Source organism: Magnolia sinica, chromosome 3, assembly GCF_029962835.1.
Source record: "Magnolia sinica isolate HGM2019 chromosome 3, MsV1, whole genome shotgun sequence".
Classification (NCBI taxonomy): Eukaryota; Viridiplantae; Streptophyta; class Magnoliopsida; order Magnoliales; family Magnoliaceae; genus Magnolia; species Magnolia sinica.
In genome coordinates this window covers 1,203,333-1,210,388 of record NC_080575.1, presented here as the reverse complement: position 1 = coordinate 1,210,388, position 7,056 = coordinate 1,203,333, and the positions used below count along the sequence as shown (strand labels likewise).

General features: G+C 40.5%; 1 non-coding gene across 1 annotated transcript; it reads right to left on the bottom strand.

The window, feature by feature from the left end:
• Positions 1-1,077: 1,077 nt before the first annotated feature.
• On the bottom strand, positions 1,078-1,184 carry LOC131241581 (small nucleolar RNA R71). The gene has a single exon (XR_009169140.1). It is a non-coding gene; the product is annotated as a small nucleolar RNA R71 (small nucleolar RNA).
• Between the last annotated feature and the right edge of the window lie 5,872 nt (positions 1,185-7,056).

Here is a 7,056-nt window from a genome sequence, read left to right as displayed (position 1 = left end):
CTCCCTTCTGTAGGAAATAGTTTATTTTTTGAATTTAGGTTATTTCTTTCCCTTCTTAGAAATTAACTTTCTATTTTTATTTTATTAACTTTCTAATTCTAACACTCTTAGAATCTAATTTGTTTCCTAATTTATTTTTTAGAATTTCTGTTTAGAAACTAACCTTCCTATCTTGTAGGCCTTTAAGATAGAAATCTTTAATTCGGTACACTCCTTCCCTACTTTCTATTTTTCAATTCTCTTTTAGTAATTTACTTTCTAGTTTAGGACTTTTCTAATTTATTTTAGAAATTTTCACTTTCTTTTAAGAATACCTTCTTTTAGAAATTAATTTACTGTTATTTTTCTTTTAAAGGATCATTCTTCTCTTTTTAGAATCTAACTTATTTTTGTTTTATTTTGCAGGTTTTTAACTTAGGACTCCAATTTGGTAATTTCTTTCCAACTCTCTCTTTCTTTCTAGATTTTCTTTTCCTTTCTTAGGATTAGGTTTTTAATCGAAGGCTGCAAGTGTTTTTCATGCCCAAGTGGGCCCGTGACGACACTCGACGTCTCTTGACTGAAGGAGGAGTGGTTGAGGGGTTGACTATCCATCGCAGGACTAGACACCACTCGAAATCCCCTGAGTTAAGTGAAGTTATGGCTGAAGACCAACCTCCTCTACTTCCACCTAGGGTGGAGGATACCCAAGATGAGAATGAGGTGCAACAGGCACCCCCGCCTCGTACTCTACGAGATTATCTACAACCGGCGGGAGTGAGTATGCCCTCATGCATGATTTTTCCTGAAAACACAGGACAAATGGACATCAAGCCAGGAGTTATCCAACTCCTTCCCAAATTCCATGGACTTGAATCAGAGAGTCCATATTTATATTTGAAAGAGTTCGATGAGATTATAGCTACATTATGTTTTCCTAATGTATCTGAGGATACAATTAGGTTGAAACTCTTTCCTTTTTCCTTAAAAGAGAAAGCTAAGACGTGGCTACATTCACTGCGTCCTAGATCCATTGGCACATGGAACGACATGCAGAGGGAATTTATAAAAAAATTCTTCCCACATCATAAAACGATTACCCTCAGAAAAGCAATCATGAACTTTGCCCAAAAGGAAGATGAAACATTCTTCCAATGTTGGGAAAGGTTCAAAGATTTGGTCAGTTCATGCCCACAACACGGATTTGAAACGTGGCGCATTACAAATTTTTTCTACGATGGACTGACATCTTCCATGCGCCAAATGGTCGAGACAATGTGTAATGGAGAATTCATTAATAAAGATGTCGACGAGGTATGGGACTACCTCGACAGTTTGGCTGAAAAAACACAATCTTGGGACTATTACCCAAAGTCGAACACCACGTCTAGGCCGACTCAATCAAAGGAGAAAGGTGGATTATATCTCTTGAAAGAAGAGGATGATCTCAAGTGTAAAGTGACTACGCTCATAAGGAAAGTTGAGGCCATGGAAGGAAAGAAGGATAAGGTCAATGAAATTGTTTGCGGCATCTGTGATTGCAACATTCACACAACTGAAAACTGTCCTACAATACCTGCCTTTCGAGGAGTGTTGAATGAACAAGCCAATGCCGTAAATAATTATCAAAGACCTTTTACTGGACCTAACTCCAATACATACAATCCTGGCTGGAAAAATCATCCAAATTTTAGTTGGAGGAATGGACAAACGGCTACTCCTCCAGGTTTCTTTAATCAAAATCCAAATCAAGTGAAACCTCAAGAGGAACTGGTTCAAAATCCCATACAAGAGCTGGCTCAGGCAATGCGGGGAATTACAGATTTTATGTAAAAGATAGATTCTCGTATGATGGTTATAGAAAAGGGGATGCTTCCTGCACAACCGCTCCCCAATCCTAAACCGCAGTACGAGAATAATGATCCCAGCTCTTCAAATCAGATGGGACATGCTAAATCCATCACCACTCTTAGGAGTGGGAAGATCATTGATAAAACTCTTCCGGTTAGGCCCGAAAAGCCTCAAGAACCAGAAGAGGACAACAATGATGGATCCAGTGATGCCCCACAAAAAGTAGAACCGGAACTTCTAGAGAAGCCAGTTGCTCCATTCCCCCAACGGTTGGTTTCACCAAAACCTCTCTCTAACTCTCAGGATATCCTAGAGGTGTTGAAACAGGTGAAAGTCAACATTCCTCTACTTGATGTCGTTAAACAGATACCTTCATATGCCAAATTCCTGAAAGACTTATGCACGACCAAAAGATGAAAAATTATTCAAAAGAAAATCTTCTTGACTGAAAAAGTGAGTGCCATCCTGAAGCAAGACGTGCCGCAGAAATTCAAGGATCCCGGTAGCCCAACCATATCATGTGTAATCGGGAACCATCGAATTGATCACGCACTTCTTGACTTAGGAGCGAGCGTCAATTTGATTCCCTACTCGGTATACAAACAGTTAGGTTTGGGTGAATTAAAACCCACCCTAACCACACTACAACTTGCTGATCGCTCTGTTCGTGTACCAAGAGGGATAATTGAGGATGTGTTAGTCCAGGTTGATAGATTTTACTACCCTGTAGATTATCATCCTGGACACCAAACCCATCAATAACATGAGCACTCAGATTCCCGTCATTCTTGGTCGCCCATTCCTTGCCACGTCAAATGTAATTATCAATTGCAGGAATGGTATCATGACTATGTCTTTTGGAAATTTGACATTGGAGTCAAACATTTTTTTCAATAACGGCAGTAACGTAGAGGATGATGACGATTTCCACGACATTAACATGATTGACTCTTTCGTGGAAGATACGACACCTCTAACCTTATCCTCCGACCATCTGGAGACGTGCCTGGCCCACTCCCATGGTTTTGATGATGATATGATTAGGGAGACGTGCGCCCTGCTTGATACTGCACCGGTACTTGAAGTTAACCGGTGGAGGCCATAATTTGAAGAATTACCACAAACCGATGTAGTGCCTCTACCGTCTAACCTCAAGCCGCCGAAGCTTGACCTAAAACCTTTGCCCTCTGATTTGAAATATGCCTATTTAGGTCAAGATGAGACATACCCGGTGGTGATCTCTGCCCATCTAGAGAAAGAACAGGAGAGTATGCTTATATCTACTCTCATTGAGCATAAAGGAGCTCTCGGATGGACGATAGCGGACCTCAAGGGAATCGATCCCTCGATTTGTACTCACCGCATATATCTTGAGGATAATGCAAAAACCGCTCGGCAACCACAACGTAGACTAAATCCAAATATGAAGGAAGTGGTTAAGGCCAAGGTTCTTAAACTATTAGACGTGGGTATTATATACCCTATATCTGATAGTCAATGGGTGAGTCCAACTCAAGTGGTCCCTAAGAAGTCCGGAATCACCATCGTAGCCAATGCTAATAATGAACTCGTGCCAACTAGAGTCACTACTGGTTGGAGAATGTGCATTGACTACAGGAAGTTGAATACTGTCACGAGGAAAGACCACTTTCCTTTACCATTCATTGATCAGATCCTGGAAAGGTTAGCTGGTCATTCCTATTACAGTTTCCTTGACGGGTATTCGGGCTACAACCAGATAGAGATAGCCCCTGAAGACCAGGAAAAGACCACATTTACATGTCCCTACGACACCTTTGCCTATCGAAGGATGCCATTCGGACTATGTAATGCCCCTGCCACCTTTCAGCGATGTATGCTTAGTATCTTTTCTGATATGGTAGGGCAATATCTAGAGGTCTTCATGGACGACTTCTCTGTTTATGGTCCATCTTTCAGCAAGTGCCTGGAAAGTCTTAAATGTGTGCTGAAAAGATGTGAAGAAAAGAACTTGGTACTTAATTGGGAGAAGTGTCATTTCATGGTTCAGAAGGGAATTGTCCTTGGGCATATCATCTCGTCCAAAGGAATCGAGGTAGATAAGGCAAAAATCGATCTTATCTCTAACCTACCTCCACCCAAGAACATCAGAGACGTGCGATCCTTCTTAGGACACGCAGGATTTTACAGGCGATTCATAAAGGACTTTAGTCTTCTCTCTCGTCCTTTATGTAATCTTCTTCAAAAGGATGCTCCGTATGAGTGGACTGAGCAGTGCCAGGAAGCTTTCACCAAGCTTAAGGGCACGTTAACCACTGTACCTATCATGCAGCCACCCGACTGGAACCTTCCTTTTGAGCTTATGTGCGACGCTTCTGATTATGCTCTTGGGGCGGTCCTAGGCCAGAGAAAAGATAAGAGGCCCTACGTCATTCATTACGCGAGTAGGACTCTAAATCCTGCCCAAGTGAACTACTCGACTACGGAAAAGGAACTCTTAGCCGTAGTGTTCGCCTTGGACAAATTTAGGTCCTACTTGATCGGATCCAAGATCATTATCTATACAGATCATGCGACACTTAAGTATCTTCTTTCGAAGAATGATTCTAAGCCCCGCCTGATACGATGGATCCTTCTACTCCAAGAATTCGATTTGAAAATTAAAGATAAAAAGGGAGTAGAAAACGTTGTGGCCGATCACCTTTCTCGCCTTAATACCTCTGATTCCCTTGAGGCGACCTATATCAATGATATGTTCCCTGATGAATAACTGTTCAGAGTCTCCCATTCACCTTGGTTCGCTGATATTGCTAACTATCTTGCTACAGGTGCCATACCGATACAGTGGACTGCGCAAGATAAGAAGAAATTTTTCACCGAGGTGCGCAACTTTTTCTGGGATGATCCTTATTTATTTAAATATTGCCCAGACCAAATTCTAAGGAGATGTGTACCAGACGATGAGCATCAGAGCGTCATCTCCTTCTGTCACTCAGAGGCCTGTGGTGGTCACTTTTCTGCTAAAAAGACCACGACCAAGATTCTGCAGTGTGGCTTTTACTGGCCCACTATGTTTAGGGACACTCATGAGTTTTGCAAAGCTTGTGAGCGTTGTCAAAAATTGGGAGCACTGTCCCGTCGAAATATGATGCCTTTGAATCCCATCCTTATCATTGAAGCATTTGATTGCTGGGGTATCGATTTCATGGGACCATTCCCCCAATCGTTTGGGAATCTATATACTTTGCTCGCCGTGGATTATGTCACTAAATGGGTCGAAGCGATTCCGTGTCGAAAGAATGACCATCGCACGGTCATTAAATTCCTAAAAGAAAACATCCTTTCTCGATTCGGAACGCCTCGAGCCATCATTTGTGATGGGGGCTCACACTTCTGTAATAAACCATTTGAGAGCTTAATGAAGAAATACGGTATCTCTCATAAGGTGAGCACCCCATACCATCCACAAACAAGTGGACAAGCTGAGATTTTCAATAGGGAGATCAAACACATTTTGGAGAAAACGGTTAACCCAGATCGTAAGGATTGGTCAATCCGATTGACCGATGCCTTATGGGCATACCGTACTGCATTTAAAACCCTTATTGGAATGTCTCCCTTTAGACTTGTCTATGGGAAAGCTTGTCACTTGCCTGTGGAGCTGGAACATAAAGCGTACTGGGCGATCAAAAATCTTAATTTCAATCTGGACAACGCTGGCTCGCTACGCAAACTTCAATTGAATGAACTTGAAGAAATCCGGAATGATGCGTACGATAATTCGAGAATTTACAAGGACAAGATGAAAGCATTTCATGACCTACATATTTTACAAAAATTATTCACGCCTGGTCAAAAGGTTCTTTTGTACAATTCTTGATTACATCTCTTTCCGGGTAAGCTTCGATCTCGTTGGACCAGCCCTTACATTGTTGTCACTGTTTTTCCGTATGGGGCCGTTGAGATAAGAGATCCCGACAATGGCAAGGAGTTTAAAGTCAATGGACATCGATTGAAACCATTTGTCGAGAAATTTGATTCAGAGGACATGTCCATGCCTCTGACTGATCCTGTTTACCAGGATTGATCTCCTAGTCTGATGGAGGTATAGGTAGGTTTCCTATTTTCTTAGGACTAGGGTAGTTGCTTTATTTGTCTGGCTGAAGACGGTAAACTTAGCGCTCCTAGGAGGCAACCCAGCTCTTCAATTCATTTCGTTTTTATCAATAGTTAGTTCAATGTTTGTGGGTAACATTACTGCAAACCCTCACGACACTACAACTCGTCCACTAGGGGTAACCTAGGGGTTTAAAGGCTTGTTGCATACGCTAAATGCAATCGAGAGCACCTACGAAAGTGGTATAGGTAGGATTGTATTTTTGTTATTTTATTTTACTTCTGTTGGCTTCTCCCTTGTGCTGACTGCTCTTACGTAGAAATCTTTGAAAAGCCTCTTGATTCTTTCATTCAGGTATTATCTTTCCATCACTTCTCATTTACTTTTTGTCCCATGTGCATCGCATGCTTATTTCTTTTACATTGAGGACAATGTAGATTTTAGGTTGGGGGTGGGAGATTAGGTCACCTAATCAGTATTTTCTTGGTTTTGTACAAAAGTTGTGAAAATTTTAAAAAAATTTCTGACATTTTGTTGAATTTGAAGTGATTTTGATAACCATCTTGGATTTAAAATTACAAGATAAGTGAAGTTGGTAATTTATGACTCTTAGATTCAGTTATCTATTATATTAGATTTCACAGTTAAGTTTGAAGTATTAATCTATAATTGGAAGTTTTAAACATTGATTGAGTTATGAGTTCACAGGTCACATCTCGCTTTCACATTAAGATTTCAGTTTGATATTAAAGGGTTAACTTGGTAATCACTAAGCATGTAAGGAACCAGCTTAGAAAATTTGCCCGTCATGAAAAAAAAAAAAAAGGAGAGAGAGATACCTTTGGAAAAGGTTAGGCGAATAATTTTCACCATAGGTTTGCTCCCTATAGGTGTGGATTCAATTCTCCTCTCCCTCGATAAAAGAAAAAGAAAAAAAAAAAAAAAAAGAACTGAAAGGCAAATTCTGGTTTAAGTTTTGAGTGTCCTAAATACTGTTTTGATTATCAATGTTATCATAAAAATTATCCATTGGATTTCTTAATGATGATAAGCCGAGATTTTATTATACACTCATGATACTCATTGTTTAGAATTGTTCTAATTAATGCATAAATACTTTAAAGTTGATT